General features: G+C 44.3%; 1 protein-coding gene across 2 annotated transcripts in view; it reads right to left on the bottom strand.

The window, feature by feature from the left end:
* Positions 1–19,796, bottom strand: part of BMPR1A (bone morphogenetic protein receptor type 1A) — a 293,381-nt gene that overhangs the window by 205,965 nt on the left and 67,620 nt on the right. For both annotated transcript variants that reach the window (XM_030203356.1, XM_030203355.1), the window contains exon 2: positions 15,765–15,895. The gene's annotated coding sequence lies outside the window, so the exon portion shown is untranslated. The remainder of the gene's footprint in view (positions 1–15,764; positions 15,896–19,796) is intronic.

Genomic DNA, 19,796 nt, shown 5'->3' on the forward strand with positions numbered 1-19,796 from the left:
ACACTGAGCCCGCAAAAAGGTGGGATACAAATGCAATAAATAAATAAATAAAAATGTGTATGTACTAACCTAGACGAGACGTCAGAAGCAGTAAAGCTAAGAGAGTAATAAGGGAGCTGAACAGAGAACACTTGATGGAGCCTGCACAGCCTTGTGAGAAGCAGAAGGGTGTAATTTGTTCTAGCTGTGACAAAAAGCTGAAGCAGAGCCATGCTGACTTTGTATGCTGGGCTGAGGCTGCATTGGGAATTCAGGGTAAACTACTACCCAACAGAGCAGAAGCACATGACGTGGTAGTTCTTTTCCCCATTGCAGCATGAAGGAAAAGGCAAAGGAAGTGCACCAAGATTTTAGTAGTGCTATCTGGCCTCTAGTGCTGAAGCCAGGCAGAGCACCACCACCAAACTGTGGTCACCACTGCCATAGAGCTGGTGATATAATATAGGAGATCAAAGGCAAGGACATGGTGTGGCCAAATCCCACTGCTGCTCCTTGTGATCTTGGGCAAGTCACTTAACTCTCCATTGCCTCAGGTACAAACTTAGATTGTGAGCCCTCCTGGGACAGAGAAATATCCAGAGTACCTGAATGTAACTCACCTTGAGCTACTACTGAAAAAGGTGTGAGCAAAAACCTAAATCTAAATAAAAAAAAAAAAAGGTGTCAGCTATCTTACACACAAACACCCCCCTCCCCCCCCTTCAGGCTACCATGTAGGCACATTCCAGTGCTTACATACCCTGACCCTCTATTTCCTGTATGCCCAGACTCCCCCCTCTTCCTTCCAATGATGCACACAGAGACATCCACTCATGAGCATACCCACACCCTTCCCCTGTGCTCGCTCACATATATACACACACACACACACAAATCCCTCCCTGTGTGCATAGGCACAATCCGCACACACTCCACACTGCCCTTCCCAAAGTGTGTACCCATGAGCATTTGGGCATAATCTGATATACACAGATACACCTTTGTGTTATGCTTAGAGAATGCACGCACTTTTCAATTCTTTGGGGGGGGGGGAGAGGAGGAGGAGGGAGACAGTGTTCTCCCAGGTCCACACTGCCTGCTTTATGGAAGCTGGTGTACCAAAGAAATTTGGAAAATACAAGTGTGCCTCAAGTTTGAATGGGTTAGGGAACAAATCTTATAAGGACTACTATACTGTATTAGGATAACTGTCCAGGAAACAGGAACTTGCAATATAATAAGCAGTAGAACTGAACTGAAGCTACCTTGTATCTGCACTAACTGTGGCTTTCATGATACAGCCTAACTTAATATAAACACAGGGACGCATATTTATTTTCTTCATTAAGTATCACAAAGTTATACAGATGCCTAATTAATCTGCAAATGGGACTATTCTACAGAAACAAATACTATACACCTGCAAGCCTTGGGAAATATCAGTTTTGCCCTGGGACATCTTCAAACAGCTGGAATTTTACTAAAGTCCGGCAGCCACAATAGAAGTAGAAGCTCAAATCCTTTCATAATGCATAAAGCCATGAAAATTGGAAACTCGATATTTAAGATCAAAAGAATAGCCGAACTGGGTCAAACCAATGGTCCATCTAGCCCAGTATCCTGCTTCCAACAAAGGCCAATCCAAGTCACAATGACCTGGCAGAAACCCAATTAGTAGCAGCAAGATGTATACAAGATTTATAGCTTCAGTAAAGAAAAGGCAACATCACCTTATCAATGCCAGCCAACCACTGAGTAATCTGAGTTAGGTAACCAACTTTACGTGTTCATGAAGACATTAAAATTAAAGTTTTCTAATACAAAAGAATAATATTTCACCACGCTATTGTGTTTTTCCAAAGATATACATTTTTAAAGCAGGGCTGCATTTGAATACAATTAAAAAGGTATGCCCCCCCCCCACCACAATAGTTTCTTGTTACTCTGGGAAAGTCATTTAACCCTCTATTGCCTACAGCCACAAGGAGGTACAGCGGAAGAAAAACAAACAAACATGTGATTAATCGCAATTACAAATTTTAATCTCTATGCAGCCCTAAAAAATTTGAAAAGATAGGAAATACAGTACAAAACACAGTACATAAATATTGCCATACTGGGACAGACCAAAGGTCCATCAAGCCCAGCATCCTGTTTCCAACAGTGGCCAATCCAGGTCACAAGTACCTGGCAAGATCCCAAAACAGTACAATACATTTTATGCTGCTTATCCTAGAATAAGCAGTAGATTCTCCCAAGTCTATGGACTTTTCCTTTAGGAAGCCATCCAAACCATTTTTGAACCCTGCTAAGCTAATCACTTTTACTACATTCTCTGGCAACTAATTCTAGAGTTTAATTACACGTTGAGTGAAGAAATATTTTCTCCGATTTGTTTTAAATTTACTACTTTGTAGCTTCATTGCATGCCCCCTAGTCCTAGAATTTTTGGAAACAGTAAACAAGTGATTCACATCTACCCGTTCTACTTCACTCATTATTTTCTCTATCATATCTCCCCCTCAGCTGTCTTTTCTCCAAGCTGAACAGCCCTAGCCGCTTTAGCCTTTCCCTTTATCATTTTCATCGCCCTTCTCTGTGCCTTTTCTAATTCCACTATATCTTTTTTAAGATGTGGTGACCAGAATTGAAAACAATATTCAAGGTGCGGTCGCACCATGGAGCGATACAAAGGCATTATAACGTCCTTATTTTTGTTTTCCATCCTTTCCTAATAATACCTAACAAAACACAAATTGAAAAACTATAAATTAAAGAATCTAGAACAGCCTTACAGTTTTCAAAGCCTACTTCAGAAAAGCAAGCCTATTTTACAGTTTTTCTAAAAGACAAGAATACTAAGGCGTGAACACGATTATCACCATAATGACAATACATATGTGCAATGGTCATGACCTACACATTATCTCTCAGCAGTAACAACCCTGCATGGAACCACACCTATAGCAACCACTGTATAATACTGGGTGAGAAAAAAAAAAAACTAAGATTCTCTATCCCAAGGTTACTTCCAGTTAAAATGTACTATGCAGCTCCTGAAAAAACACCTAGAAAAAAAAGGTCAACTACATAGTATTTTTAAACCAGCCTGCTACATTGACAAGAAAGCCAAAATCTACATTTTAAGCTTCTTTTACAAAGCTGCATACCTGCATGGCAAATGAGAGGAAGCCCATTCAGTTCCTATGGGCTTCCTCTCATTTGCAACAAAGGAATCACTAGTGCGGATTTGTACAAGAAGTCATATACTACTTCCCTCATTAGCATCCTATATAATAAAACCCACCTCCAACGTTCTGAAGCTGGCAGCGTGGACAAAAACATTGAAGCATTCGTGCTCCTCCTCCCACAAGCGGCATCAACGACTGCCCAATAACAAAACAGCAGCAGCGCGAGACAGCGTGAGTCATCAGCGTGAAAAAAAAAACGAAGCTGGCAGTCGGAACGAGGAACGAGAGGGCGGGGCCTGCACCTCAGACGGAAGGAGAGCAAGTTACCGCTGTGCTGGCGAATTCACACAAATACAGAACGGTAAGGAGGGAGGGGAGTGAGGACCATCACTTACTTCACTGTTCCCTGTCTTCAAGTCGGACTGAAGAGTGAGGGGGCGGGGCCTGCACCTCAGACGGAAGGAGAGCAAGGAAAGGAGGGGGTCATGGAACTCAGTTCCACACACACACACACTTTGTATCTCTCTGTCACACACACAGTCTATCGCAGACACACACACTCTTTCACTCCCTCTGTCTCACACTCTCTCGGACACACACACACACACACACACATACACTCTGTCTCAATGACCGCCCCTGTGGTCCTGCCCACACACTCTCTCACATCAGATGGAAGGAGAGGAAGGGAAGGAGGGGGTCATGGAACTTAGACCCACACACACACTATCTGTCACACTGTACCTCTCTGTCACACACACACAGTCTTTCATTCTCTGTGTCCCACTCTCACACACACTCTCTCAGACACACACAGTCTGTCTGTCTGTCTCTCTCTCTCTCTCTCTGGGGTCTGGAACTCCAAACAAAAGGGGGACTTCACCTCGCACCGAAGAGAGGGGGTCCTGCACCTCGGACGGCAGAGGGGTGCCTGCCTGCACCTCATCTGGAAGGGGAGGAAGGGAAGGAGAGGGTCATGGAAGCTGGACCCCCCCCCCCATACACACACACTCTGTCACACTGTATCTGTCACACACACACACACACACACTCACACACAAACTGGATGGTTGGTGAACATAGGGTGATAGTACAAACACACAGACAAATACATTGGGTCAATTAAACTTAAAAAAAAAAAACAGAGGAAAAACAGAACGGTTGGTGGACATGGGGAGGGGGTTGCTGCACATGGGGGTACAACAGGGCAACACATTAAATACAATTAAAAAGGGAAAAAAATGTCAAACTCATGAACAATTTTCCACATTATACACCCTTCACAATTACTCCATCATTATAGCACTTTACTATGAACTGTTTGGTTAGCAACAATTAACTTATGAATATAACCTTGCTAGCGCCCATTTCATTTCTAACAGAAATGGGCCTTTTTTACTAGTGTTATTTATAATTCAGAGTTCTAGTAACCATATTATTCCTAGATATTAGTAAACAGGCCCACTGTTTGAATAATCTGCATGTTAGCGCAGGCCTTGAAAAATCTCTTTTCAATCTAGATGAAAAGCCCCAGTCTCTTTCATCCTCAAGCCCTGCTGTCTGATTAAACTTGAAGCAAGCAATGAGCAGACCAGAAATATGTGGCCATGTTTCGCCGTATGGCTGCATCAGGGGTAAAAACTAATAAAACTAATGAAATTAATATAATTAATCAAAATGATAAAATAAGCAAATAATAATTAAAGCAATCAAATTAAAAAGATAAAATCATATAAAATGCCAGCTAATTAAAATAATAGTGATAATATCAAATGTAAATATATGACAATAAAAAGTAAAACATGTTCTGAAATCTTGGCAGTCGGATATGATGCCACCATTGACATGTTGGCGAGCACTGATGATACAGCAAAGAGGCTTGACAGATGCAGGGTGAAATCGCTGGACAGCACAGGGGGAGAAGAGTTCCACAACTTGTGGGAACCTTTGTGGTTAACTATGCCCTCAAGAGCGAGAAGTCACATTTTGAACATTTAAATAGCTCACAAGGGGGGGAAGGGGGTGGGATTTGCATCATTTGGAGATTGGGGAGGGTAATGCTTTATTTGTATAAGTTAAATTCAACATTGCTATACTGGTTTGCAAGTTTTCTTTCAGACCTGTGATGTATCATGATGCAACTGTTGTCAATAAAAATGATTACACATAAAAAGTAAAACATGCATATGCATAATAGCTTTTTATATAAAAAAAAAAAAAAAAAACAAGACAAAACTGAGACTAATACATGAATTCAAAGAACAAGCCAAAGAAGTCAAAAATGTGTGAGAAGGGAATGCCTATAAGGGAGAAAAAAAAAACAGCTTTCCCCTAATAGCTCTAATGTCTGATTCTTGGTTTAATCCAAGAGGGACCACAGTTTTAAATCTAAAAATGAATCTCTGTTCTTTCTGCAGTAAAATCTTCTCCACATCTCCACCCCTCCAATGGTAGATGACTTTGTGTAATACAATGAATCTCAATTGGTCAAAATTGTGCCCTCTCATGCATCTGTTCTACTAAAGGTTTATTGGAGACATTTCTTTTTATAGCACTGTGATGTTCTATAACGCATTTATTAAACGCACGGCTTGTTTTCCCTATGTATAACATTGTGCAAGGGCATACAACAGCATACACTACACAAGTTGTTTTGCAATTGGAATAATGTCTCAATTCAAAATTTTCACCAGTATTAGAGTGTGTAAAAACTTTTGTTTTTTAAATTGACATGGCAAACTGAACAAGAGAGCAACCATAATGTCTTTTTTTTTCAAAACCAGGAATGCATTGGATGATAAACCAATTTCTCTTCAATACGTTAATAATGTCAGGAGATAAACGATCAAAATAAAGTGTGCATACTACTTTTTCAGAAGCTTTTTCTGTTTGGTCTGTAAGAGGGTCCTTCTATCTTGTTGGATAGCTTTAATATATCCCTCTTCAATACATCGCTTAGGGTACCCTCTATCATTGAATATGGCAGCCATACATTTAGCTTGGTGATTCATGTCTGTCTTCTGTGAGCAAATTCTTCTCAATCGTAAGAACTGATTATAAGGTAAATTGCTTTTGAGGGATTTTATTGTGGCACTGTAATGTAGAAATTTATTGACATCTGCTGTCTTACAATACAAACTAGTATCAAAATTGCCATTATTCAGGAATATCTTAGGCTCCCTTTTACTAAGGCATGCTCACGTTTTTAGCGTGAGCTAAAATTGTGGGCGTGCTAAACGTTAGAGACGCCAATGCATTCCTACGGGCATCTCTTAATGTTTAGCGCACCTACAATTTTAGTGCACGCTAAAAACGTGAGCGCAACTTAGTAAAAGGGGGCCTTAATGTCTAAAAATGAAATCTTATTGTAGTCATAACTGATCTGAAATTTAAGATTATCATCCTGAAAAGTCAGCCATGCGTAAAATTCTAAAAGGATATCCTCTGTACTTGTCCAAATCATAAAAACATCGTCAACATATCTGCGCCATAATAAAATGCTGCAATCTTTTAAAAAAAGTTTTTTCAAAATCAGCTATTTAAAGGTTAGCGATTGAAGGGGCTATGGTTGCTCATGGCTGTGCCTTTGATTTGTTTATAAAAGTTCCCTTCAAAATAAAAGTCGTTCTCTTTAAGGGCTAAAGATGACAGTTCATTAATGTATTCTATGGGGACTCTCTGTTTTTCAATTCTTTTACATAAAGCAGCTCATATCGCTTCTAAGGCTTCACTTTGGGGAATATTAGTATTTAAAAATTCTACATCCAGTGCTTTGTATATATCTTTGGTAATATATAAATTATGAAAATTTTTGGAAAAGGTGTAAGCAAGAACGAGTATTCTTTAAAAGTGAGTAAACAGGTCTATCCATTTCTAACAAGGAGTCAACCTTCTTCTTCAACAAGGCTGTGGGATCATTTTTCAAACGTGCATAAAAATCTTTAGCCTGTCTATTAATTTCATTCACATATTTATGTTTATCCATGATTACAACTGCTCCTCCTTTATCCACTTCTTTGATCACTATAGTATCATCATTTTCAAGGTGGCAGTAGCTTTTTTCTCTTCTTTAATTGGGTTATAAAAACACATTCTAGGCTCATTCTCCAGTTTCTCAATCTCTTTGGAGTACCACTTTTTCAAATGTATGTATCATGGGGTTACAGAGCCCAGGAGGGTTCCATGTACTATCTTTTTTAACAGAGATATCAGGGGTCAGTATGATTTGAAAACTGGTCAATGATCTTCAATTTGCATGTTAATTTAGAGATATCAATGCGTGTGTTCATAGCATTGTAGCAGGGTGTCAGTACAAAAGACAGTCCTTTCTGCAGGACAGAAGTTTCAATTGCACTAAGTACTCTTTTTAAAATATTAAATACTCCCTGAGAGGTCACAATTACATTATTCTGTTTGGTTGCCAATGTCTGTTCAGATCCCTGCTCTGACAGTTTACAGATTAGTGATTCAAAGGTGCTCCTCTTCCCCTTCCCCCCTCTCCCTCTGTAATATGGTAATCTCCCCTGTGCAGTGCTTTTTTTGTGCCGGTACGCGGCGGTAGGGCGTACCGGCACCTTTTTTTCAGGTCCCGCTCCCGTGCATTTAATTTTTCCGGTCGCGATTCCCCTCTCTCCCCTGCCCTCCCCCTCCATGCCAGCAACTCTCTCTTCCCTGCCCTGCATGTCCGACATATCCCCTCTCTCCCCTGCCCTCCCCTCTCCAAGTCGCGACAAACCGGCCGGCGGTGAAGACAGTGGTACTCACTGACGCAGGCACGCAGAAAATGCAGGGCGCGCGCAAGCAGGTTCGTCTTCTCCTCTGATCTCGCGTTGCTTCCCTCTCAGCCTTCGAGGGCGGGACGCACTGAGAGGGAAGCAACGCGAGATCAGAGGAGAAGACGAACCTGCTTGCGCGCACCCTGCGTTTTCTGCGTGCCTGCGTCAGTGAGTACCGCTGTCTTCACCGCCGGCCAGTTCGTCGCGATTTGGAGAGGGGAGGGCAGGGGAGAGAGGGGACATGTTCTGACATTTGCTGGTGGCAAGGTGTAGTATAGAAAGGAGTCCAAGGATCAAAAACCTCTTCAGACTCAATTCTTATACTTTTGCTCTCTCTCTCTCTCTTATAGGTGGGCTCTTTACTATGGTATTATGGGGTGGGGTGGGGGGTTCTTAACCCTTGTGGCACTTCTATTCCTCTCTCTGTTTTCATAATACCTGGATTTATTCCTCTTTTGGTGCCAAGGGTATACTGAATGGAATTTATAATCTGTCTCATCTCTCATATTTATCAAATTTCATACTCAACATTCTTCTTAAATCTTGCAAATTGTAACTCAAAATCATCATAGAGTTCCTTAAAGCATATGTCATGTGCTTTTAGAATTCCTTATCCAGGTTCTCCTTTAACGTTTCAGCTTTTTTCCTGTTTGTACAAGCAGTATCATTAAATCAAGTCAACGTTTATTCAGTATTGCTTCCCATTTTAACATAAACTCCAGATCATCATTGTACAATTTAGGTTCTTCGTTAACAAGCCCTCTGTGTATCATCTTGTTCCTACAATATTCTGAGTCGAGGCATGAAGTTCTGTACGAGCTAGTCTTTTCCTAATCTTGTTTCTTCCCAATGATCCATTTGGTTTCCTCCATCTGTGGGTTTCTCAAAAAAAAAGTTCTTTGGGTAACAGTTCCTGAAGCTGAGCCTCTGCAAATCTGTTGAATACTGCTGAACACTATTTTATTTACTGCTTTTGGTTTTTAATATCCTGTTTGGCTCCTTTTTGTTTTTACAGATATTTGGAGAATCTGCTACCGGAGGCAAGTTTGATCACCTCACACCACAGCCGGGACTAAAAATCGGCACAAGCCCACTATGCTAATGTAAGCAGGCTATGAGATGTTGCTTTTTTTTTTTTTTTTTTAAATAAGAGGCAGGAGAGCAAGCCAAAGCAAATCCCAGTCAAGGTATCTCAATTACCTCAAGGCAGACTAGGAGGGGATCGATGGGGAGGTGAAGAAGGGAGGGATCTGGAGCCACCAGGTGCACACCTAAACCCTAAAGCCTGGGTCAATTCAACCCCAAAAGTTCTACCAGACCTGGGTGACCAGGCCAAGAGCTAAGCAATCCAGAACTGCATAGTTATGACTATCCACCTTCTAGACAGAATACAGAGATTAAGGTGGTTGCACATGACCACATATAGTAAACCTCAGAAGTTCTCTATCTCCATCTGCAGGCAGAGGGACATAACCCACAAGTCTCTGGATTGATCTTTGGGATGCTATGGAATCATTATTACATATCACAACAAAAATATTTTACAAAACAATTTTGAAATCATAACAAAAGTGATTTAAAAAAAAAATGAAAAGGGAAAATTAGGTTCTTACCTTGGTAATTTTCTTTCCTTTAAGTCATAGCAGATGAATCCATTATGAATGGGTTATGTCCATCAACCAGCAGGGGGAGATAGAGAGCACTGAAAAACCAGAGTGCCTCATGGCCAGCTAGCTCCATCTGCCTCTTCAGTATTTGAAGCTTCCAACACCGCAAAGTATAATAACATGAACTTTCCTCACAGTGGATGAACACCCCAGAACAGAAGCAGTAATCCAAAGGAAGGACAGAGGATGTATCAAAGCAATCCCTAGATAGGGTGGGAACAAGCCACACCACGCGCCAGCACTTGTGCTCCAAAATGCACGTCTCTCCTGGCAGCCACATCCAGCCTGTAATGTTGGGCAAATGAGAGCTTAGAAGCCCATATCTCTTGAAGACAGAGTGCTCCAGTTTAAGCCCAAGAAGAGTTATCAATAGAAATCAAACAAAATAACAGTCCAAGAAGAGGAAATTACTCTTGTGGAATGTGCCTTAAAGGCTTCAGGTGGAGGCCGGCCAGACAACAGATAAGCTGAAAAAATAGCTTCCTTGAGCCAACGGGCTATCATGGCTTTAGACGCTGGAGACCCTCTGCGTGGACCTGACAACAGAACAAAAAGATGATCAGAGGTCATAAATGCATTCGACATGCACAGATACTGCAACAGAGCCCTTTGCACATCTAGAAGGTGCAATTGCCCAAAGGCTTCCGGAAACTCCTCTCTGGAAAAGGAAGGCAGGAAAATAGGCTGGTTTAGGTGAAACGCTGAAACCACCTTAGGCAGGAAGGAAGGCACAGTACATACCATAACTCCGGACTCTGAGAATTGCAGAAATGGGTCTCGACAGGACAGCGCCTGGAGCTCAGACACCAGTCTTGCCGATGTAATGGCCACCAAAAAGACCATCTTTAGGGTCACATCCTTCTCTGAAGCTCGTCTGAGCGGCTCGAAGGGCAAACACTGAAGGGCCTTTAAAACTAACCCCGGGTTCCAGGCAGGACACAGAGCCCGCACGGGAGGACGGAGTCGAAGCACCCCTCTAAGAAACCGTGCCACATCCGGGCAAACAGCCAGAAAGAGGCCAGCGACCTTCCCTCGAAAACATGCTAAGGCTGCCACTTGAACACGCAGGGAATTATAGGCAAGGTCTTTTTGTAAACCATCCTGCAAAAAGTCAAGTATTGGCGAGACAGATGCCCGCATAGGTGTGATCGCTTTAGAAGCACACCAAGCCTCAAATTGGTGTCAAATCCTGGCACAAGCCTAGGAAGTGAAACGCTTGCGGGCCTGTAGGAGAGTGGAAATGACTCTTGTCTCTCAATTGCGCCCTCTCAATAGCCATGCCGTAAGACTAAAGCGGCAGGCATCTTCCATGGTCACCGGTTCCTGTGACAAAAGATTCGGTACCAGAGGCAAAGAAAGGGGAGCCTCTACCAGCATCCGCCGGAGATCCACATACCACGGCCTCCTGGACCAATCCGGGGCAATGAGAACCACCTCTCCTTGGTGTAGCCAAATCCGCAGGAGCACTCGCCCTATCAAGGGCCATGGAGGGAACACATACAGGAGGCCCTGAGGCCAGGGTTGAGCCAAGGCATCCAACCCCGCCGAGCGAGGAGCTCTCCGTCTGCTGTAAAAGCACGGGACTTCGGCATTTGTACTTGACGCCATAAGATCCATAACGGGCTCTCCCCATCTGGCACAGATCTGAAGGAACACTTCGTCTGCCAGCTCCTAGTCCGCTGGGTCGATTTGATTCCTGCTTAGATAATCGGCTTCCACGTTGCTCTGACCTGCAATGTGAGCTGCTGACAGAAACTGCAGATGTAGCTCGGTCCAGTGGCAAATCTGCGCGGCTAGTGCCCTGCACTGAGTGCCGCCTATCGATTTATGTAGGCCACTGCTGTCGTATTGTCTGACAGAACTCTGACAGCCAATCCTTCCAGGGTCAACTGAAAGGCCAGAAGCGCCTGGAACATCGCTTTCAACTCCAAGCGATTGATGGATCACTCCGACTCCTCGGGTGTCCAGAGACCTTGGGCATGCCTTCTTCGGCAATGTGCACCCCAGCCCTTCAGGCTGGTATCTGTCACCACCAGGCACCATCAGGGGGCACTAGCGGCATTCCTCGCCGCAGCATGCTGTCTGAGAGCTACCACTCCATACTAAGCCAGGCCACAGGGAGCCACGTGAGTGTGCGTTGGTAATCCTGAGATATGGGAGACCATCATTGAAGCAGGGAACACTGCAGAGGTCTCAGGTGCGCTCTCGCCCATGGCACCACTTCCAAAGTGGCCGTCATCGACCCCAACAGCTGGACTATGTCCCAAGCTCGCGGGCGAGGCATCCTCAGGAGCAGACGGACCTGATTCTGAAGCTTGCACCACCTTTGATCGGGTAGAAAGACAAACCCCGAGGCTGTGTCGAACCAGACTCCCAAATATTCTAGAGATTGCGAGGGGGTCAGGTGACTTTTGGCTATATTGTCGACCCAGCCCAGAGATTGAAGTACTGAGACCACTCTGGCTGTGACATGACGACTCTCTTCTGCAGAGTCTGCTCTGATGAGCCAGTTGTCTAGGTACGGGAGAACCCAAATACCCTCTCGCCTGAGAAAGACAGCTACTACCACCATTAGCTTGGAAAAGGTTCAGGGAGCTGTGGTGAGGCCAAAAGGCAACGCCCGAAACTGGAAATGTTTTCCCATCACCACAAACCGTAGAAACCTCTGGTGCGGGGGCCAAATAGGAATGTGCAAGTAAGCTTTTTTCAGGTCCAGAGACGTGAGAAACTCTATTGGCTGTACCACCGCAATGATGGAGCACAGGGTTTCCATGTGAAAATGCCGCACTCTTAGAGACTTGTTGACTGCTTTTAAGTCTAGGATGGGCCGAAAAAACCCTTCTTTTCGCGGCACCACAAAATAAATGGAGTAACGGCCAGAGCCGTGTTCAGTGGGAGGCACAGGGACCACCGCCCCGAGGTGCAACAAGCCTTGTAAGGTCTCCTCTACCGCCACCCGTTTGACGGCAGTACCGCATCGGGACTCCACAAACATGTCTCTTACCGGGGCATTGAATTCTAATCTGTAGCCATCTCTGATCAGGTCCAAAACCCACAGATCTGAGGAAATCTTGACCCACTCCTCGAAAAAGAGGGAAAGCCGTCCTCCTATTACAGGAATCGAGGAGAGGGCCGGCGCACCATCGAGAGGGTCGCCCTTGAACTCCAGGCCTTGAGCCGGTCGCTGCTGAACGCTTGTCCAAGCGAAAGGAATTCCTCTGCTGAAGCGGGCACGTGAAGTAAACCCAGCAGAATGCCCCAAGCGGTACCTTCGAGCTTCACAGAAGCGAGGTCTGTAAGGAGGAAACCACCTGACCCTTGGAAGAAGGCCGCGGCCTATCCTCGGGTAAGCGCTGGGGTTTAGCATCCCCCAGGCCTTAAACAATTTTCTCCAGCTCCTCACCAAATAGAAGAAGGCCTTGAAAGGGCAACTTCACCAACCTTTGCTTAGAGGCCATGTCAGCCGCCCAATGCCGTAGCTGCTTAGCCGAAGCTCTGACCAGATCATAAAGGGTGTCAGCCAAGAAAAACAAGGCCGACTCCATCCGTGGTGCCACTTCAGAAAGGGGCTCCGCTCCATCTCCTGGCTGTTCCACTGCCTGTTGCAACCAAGCGAGGCAGGCTCGGCCAGCGTAACAGGTGCATGCAGACGCCCGAAAGGGTAGACCTGAAATTTCAAAGGACCGTTTCATAGCTGATTCTAGGCGTCGGTCCTGCATGTCCTTCAGGGCGACTCCTCCTTCCACTGGGAGGGTAGTTCTCTTTGTCACAGTCGTGACTAGGGCATCCACTTTAGGCACTGCTAGGCGCGCCAAATGCTCCTCACTTAGAGGGTATAATTGCCCCATAGCCCTGGCGACTTAAGGCCCCTCAGGGTCAGCCCATTGAGCCGAAATAAGCTCTTGGATGGAGTCATGCAAAAGTAAGGCTCGAGCAGACTTCTTAGTACTTACCATCCTCGGATTACCAGAGAAGGCTTAGGCACTCCCAGGATCTTCAATAGAGAGGACCTGCAATGCATCAGAAATAAGGGCTGGCAGCTCATAGCGGTGGAAAATCCTCACCATGGAGGGATCATCTGGATCCGGTGGCAATCCTGCACCTTCCTCTGGCTCTTCAGACCACCAGGGCCTGCCAGACCCCTCAGAATCCTCACATCCCGACCACGGGGGGGGGGGGGGGGGGGGCCACTGTCTGAAGGGGAATTCACCCTTCTACGCTTGTCTTGAGGCCGGGCTCCACTGGAGAGGAAACAGGTAGCAGGGCCGAATGAGACCCCTGTGGGAGAGCTCTTGTAACATGAATGCTTTATGCAGCAGCAATACAAACTCAGGGGAGAAGGGCTCACCCTGGCCTCCCCGTTCCAGTCCGGGGATAACAGTTCTCGTTAGCCTCCACAAGAGGCTCCCCTCCAGGCTCAAACCCCTCCGCTTCTGCGGGGGTCGTGCAATGCGGCACGTCCAAAATGGCAACCGCTGCCAGCTCCACTGAGCGGGAAGAAACATCGCTCACCATGCTCATGCCGGCTCTGACGTCTGAAGAGCACGATTTACAGAGCCCTGCTGCTAATCTGCGCTTGCCACAACGTGAACAGCGCTTAACAACCTCCGCAGCCATCGCCAAAACACAGTGGAAAATTCAAAATGGCGGATTCATGCCAAAACCGTCCCGATCGCAGGCCTCCCCGGAGGAGCTATATAACACTCTTAACCTCAACCGACCGAGTCCAGGAGCTCCGGTCACGCTGCACAATCAGAAGAAAACCTCTTTTCTGGAATCGCAGCACCAAAGCACGATGCGACTTTTTTTATTTTTACGCTCTGATAGAGGCAAATTTCCAACTCCGGAGGATCAGTAGAGTGGGAAAGGCAGGGAAAGGACAAACCAATGTGCCTGCATCCACAAGGCAGAGCGTGGGAAAGGCATGGAAAGGACTAACCAATGTGCCTGCATCCAAATGGCAGTGGGAAAGGCAGAGACAGGGCGAGCCTATGTGCCTGCATCCACATCGGGGGCCAGGTAAGGCAGGGAAAGGGCAAACCTATGTGCCTTTAAAGTGGGCACCATCAGCCACAACATCCCTGCTACAACTGGCAAAAGCACAGGAGCCACCCCAGGCAGATTTCTGAAGGAGCTGAATAAGCTGCGTCCACCCTGCTGGGGAGATAGAGAATACTGAAGAGGCAGATGGAGCTAGCTGGCCATGAGGCACTATGGTTTTTCAGTGCTCTCTATCTCCCCCTGCTGGTTGATGGACACAACCCATTCGTAATGGATTCATCTGCTTGATGACAAGGAAAAAGATAATACTATCAATCACAAGAAATAGCATGAGGGGCCCTTGTAAAACCAATTTTCATGCAGGTGCCATCATTTTTACAGTTTCCTATTTTAGGCATCTTTAGCACAATCAACTGCAGAGCTGTCCAAAACTTTCCTGGAGACCCAGAACAGTTTTTTTTTTGTTGTTAAATATTCTAAAATGCATATACATAAGATTAACTGGCATACACTGGAAACCCAGTATATGCTAATCTAGATCATATGTGTTTATCCTTAAAGCCTGATAAGCAGTGGGATCCCTGGGTTAGGTATGTTAGAGCAGTACAGGGATTATATCTAGTAAACAGACACAAGTTTAATTTCATTAGACATAAAAAATAACCTTAGCTAGCTAAAGAGTTAACAAATATATTAGAACACTGCTCCTGTCCACAGGGAATAATTTCATTTAAAAATGTATAACAACTATCAGAAAACAATTTGAATTCATTGTTTGGCATCAGATTTAAGCCTGTATTTTCTACAGATAGTGGTATGGAAAGGATCAGATTTAATAAACCAAACCTGGAATTAATTTGCTGTTTAAGGCATGAAACTACACAAATTCTCCCCTATATCTAAAGGCAATAAGGCACAGACAGTTGTAAAGCTGTTTTAGAAAAGCAAACCTCAACAGTCTGTAATTCTTCTAAAAATAGCAAGAACACTAACACCCAGAATGGGTTTTATTTCCTCTGACTCTTAAACTGTATGTATGTCTGGCCCTGATCTACTCTCGGTGGCTAATTTTTCCAGAAATGCATTCTGATAGGGGGAGGGCCTACAAATGAAGCCATACTTTTCTATACACATTCCAGAACTGCCCTTACCTTGGTCAGAAATCTTTACTAGAGTGGCCGAGTGAAACTGCACCCTGGAATCTTTTCCAAGCCTTTTTCATCCACATTTCCACTTCCATTAATTCCAACCCGATACCAAACTGATGCATATTTCCAAAAATCTGCAACACAAACATCAGTAGTTTTATTTTTTCCAGTTCTCTAGGAGACAGACATACTAATGAACACAAGAGGCCCAATTTACATAAAGCTTTCCTCATAAGCACTACTCTTGGTAAAAGCCCTTAAACCAGGCACAAGGTACAGTATTACAGTATATTCAATTCCAGCCGAAAAAGCCCACCAGAAATGTCTGACAAAAAGATAGTGAAATATTCATATTCTTTTCTCAGTGCATCAAGGTTAGAAAGACACAAACCAAAAATACAACACAAACACTAACTGAATACTTATGCTATCATTGACAAATGCATATCATGTTGGTAAAAACAGGAGTAAAGGAGCTCAGGCCCTGCTATCCATGCTCAACAGTAATTGATAACACACCATTGAGCATGGATTCAGTAATGTGGGGGGGGGGGGGGGGGACTCCACTTCAAATATGTGTAAAACAAACAATACAGTGAAAGAAAAATATAATTTATTGAAAAACTGATTTATCTGAGCTGCAATAAATCATCCATCACTATAAAGGACTGCGTTTCAATTCTAAGAAGTAGGTGATTTTCAGTATGATTCGTACACAAATGCTAACTCACTTTCTCTCTCTCTGCAAATCAGATTCATAAATATAGGCAAATGGATGATAGGCCTAAATTTAGGACCACAACTTTTTAAAATAAATGTAGGTGAATTTTCAGCTGAAAACATATTTGGTTGGCTAGAATTGCATTGTAGTCCAGACACTTTTCCTTCATTTAACCATATCACATCTGCTCTGTTGCATTCTGAAGGTCTCAGTTGTATTGCATCCTAAGAGAGGCAGAATCAGCTATGTTTCATCTGGTGACTACTGGCTATGTTGCATCAAGGTGAGCAGCTGTATTTTCAGTCTGCAGCAGGTGGTGATGATACACCTTGCAGGCTCTCAGTTGAACAGGACACATAGAGGGGTATAATTGAACGAAAACGTCTATCTCCATGGGCGTTTATCTCCGAGAACGGGTCCGTGAAGGGGCGGACCGAACCGTATTTTCGAAAAAAATAGACGTCCATGTTTTATTCGACAATTTGTGCGCTGGGCGTTTTTGTTTTTCAGCGATAATGGAAAATGAAAGCGCCCAGCTCAAAAACGAATAAATCCAAGGCATTTGTTCGTGGGAGGGGCCAGGATTCGTAGTGCACTGTCCCCCCCCCCCCCTCACATGCCAGGACATCAACCGGGCACCCTAGGGGGCACTTTTACAAAAACAAAAAAAAGGTAAAACAGCTCCCAGGTGCATAGCACCCTTCCCTTGTGTGTTGAGCCCCCCAAATCCCCCTCAAAACCCACTGCCCACAAGTCTACAACATTACTATAGCCCTAAGGGGTGAAGGGGGGCACCTACTTGTGGGTATAGTGGGTTTGGGGGGTTGGACGACTAATAAGCATTATGCAGCACAATTGTAACAGGTAGGGGAGGGATGGGCCTGGGTCCACCTGCCTGAAGTCCACTGCACCCCCTAATAACTGCTCCAGTGACCTGCATACTGCTGCCAGGGAGGTGGGTATGACATTTGAGGGTGAAAATAAACAGTTGTTAAACGGCATATTTTGTGGTGGGAGGGGGTTTGTGACCACTGGGGGAGTCAGGGGAGGTCATCCCCGATTCCCTCCAGTGGTTATCTGGTCATTTAGGGCACTTTTTGGGGCCTTATTCGTGGAAAAACAGGGTCCAGGAAAAGTGCCCTAAATTCTCGCTAAAAACGCATATTTTTTTTTCCATTATCAGCGAAAGGCGCCCATCTCTGATCGGCCGATAACCACGCCCCAGTTCCGCCTTCGACACGCCCCCGTCAACTTTGTACGCTTCCGCGATGGAGTGCAGTTGAAAACGTCCAAGTTCGGCTTTCGATTATACCGCGTTATTCGTTTTTGGGAGATAAACGCCTATCTCCCGATTTAGGTCGCAATATAGGCGTTTTTGTCTTTCGATTATAAGCTGGTCTGGCTCTTAAACCAGGTGACACTGGATAAGAAGCCCTCCACTTCCTCTCTGCATGTAAGCTGGAAGAAAATTGAGGGAATACCTGGCAAGGTCAGATCATTTCCCTCCAACTCCCCCTTCCCCCAGTAAGGGTTTTTGGGATTGAGATGTCATTAAGGAACTGACTGATGGTCTAAGGATTACAAGACAATGACACACACCATTTTTAGTAGTAGTAGTAGTATTTATTTACCGCCTTTTGAAGGAATTCACTCAAGGCAGTGTACAGCAAGAATAAATAAAACATAGGTAAAAGACAATTACAGCACTAAAAATACTCAAACAACAATACAAGATATGGTATAGTATGCTACACTAGAATGACAATAGACAGCATAGGGTGTAAGCAAAGATGAAACATGTGGCAAAGGAATGGCAACCATTAGGTGCCAACTCAGATATTATCTTGCCAGCACTGCTCTACACTACTGCTATGGCACGGAGACTATCCTAGATACTAGTGCTGTGCTGCTCTTATATCCCTCTGAGGAGCAGAAATGGCAGTGGAAGACCAACTTTGTTGTTTACTATTGAATTGTTCTCTGTGCCTAAATAAAGCACAGAAATGACAGGTGCCGCTTTTGCCACAGCTTTGCTCTGGACAACTGCATAGCTATTAATATGTAGCTGGATGCCACATTGATTGCTGAAATTCAGTGTTGATCTTGCCTGAAGCAGAACAGGCTTAGAGGTGCCAGGACATCCTCAGTTGGCTGCAGTGCAGCATATTCTAGGAGCTTCCTCTGAGACACCAAGTTTTTCTCTTCAGCATTATTGGCATAGTACAGACTACTACCTCAGCCTCAACAGTAACGGTCTGATCCCCCAGTAAGGGGCCCAAAGACCTAAAAGAGGAAGATTCTATTGCTTAATAGAAATCAGAAACAACTCTTTTGGAAAGAGAGATAGCAGCAAATCTGAAGGCAAAACATGACAGCAACGACTATGCCACAATAGAGGGGGAAGGTAACAGTCGCCCTTTCCACGCTTTTGTGAAGGAATGCAGAGCAACATGACTGAGTAGGTGGTTTCCCAATCCAAGCAGAAAAGGCATATTGAGCCCAGAGTCAGATAAGAAGAAAATCCTTTCATTGTCCGACTTGCAAGGTTCGAGCTACTACTGAAAAAGGTGTGAGCAAAATCTAAATAAATAAATAAATAAAGATGTTGCAAAAATGAATGGCGAAATCACAGCACACGTAACACTTGACATGTTCAGCTAACCGCCAGAACAAACTCCCTATATTACTCAGGCCAAGACCTCCAAACATATCATTTCGCACTTGCTTACAAAAGTCTGTCAGAAAGAAGTCTGGGGCAACAAGACCCCACAACATCCAATGAACCAATGCCCCTCCTCTTCAGTTCTTTTAGAAATATACTCCCTGACCTCTATCCCTAGTAAGCATTGTGCATCATACCCCTTAACCTCTCCCATTGTAGGAAATAACACAGGTGTAAAATGTAAACACTTTTCCACTATAGTCAACTCTCAGGAGTCAAATTATCACTTTCAGAGTATGGTTCAACCTCAAATTCCAGATGCTTAGCAAATTTCCCAAGTAAATACCAAATACACTTGTGTATAAATCAAGAAATTTTTACGTTAAAATCCTATCAATAAACCAGGGTTGTCTTATCTATGGAACATTCTCATCAGTGCCATGTAGAAAGACGTTGGTTATGCTGAAATTACTTTAGAAAACAGAGCCAGTGCTATATATGTCCCTGGTGCAGGAAGAACTCTCAATTCAGGGTGTACATGTACAGTGTTCAAGTTAAAGAGAAGAGGTTTGGAGGTGTGCAAGTGAAACCGGGAAGTGAAAAATAAATAATAATGATTGTTTAAAATTTGTAAGTGTTTTGGCTGATTGAA

This window comes from Microcaecilia unicolor, chromosome 5, assembly GCF_901765095.1.
Source record: "Microcaecilia unicolor chromosome 5, aMicUni1.1, whole genome shotgun sequence".
Classification (NCBI taxonomy): Eukaryota; Metazoa; Chordata; class Amphibia; order Gymnophiona; family Siphonopidae; genus Microcaecilia; species Microcaecilia unicolor.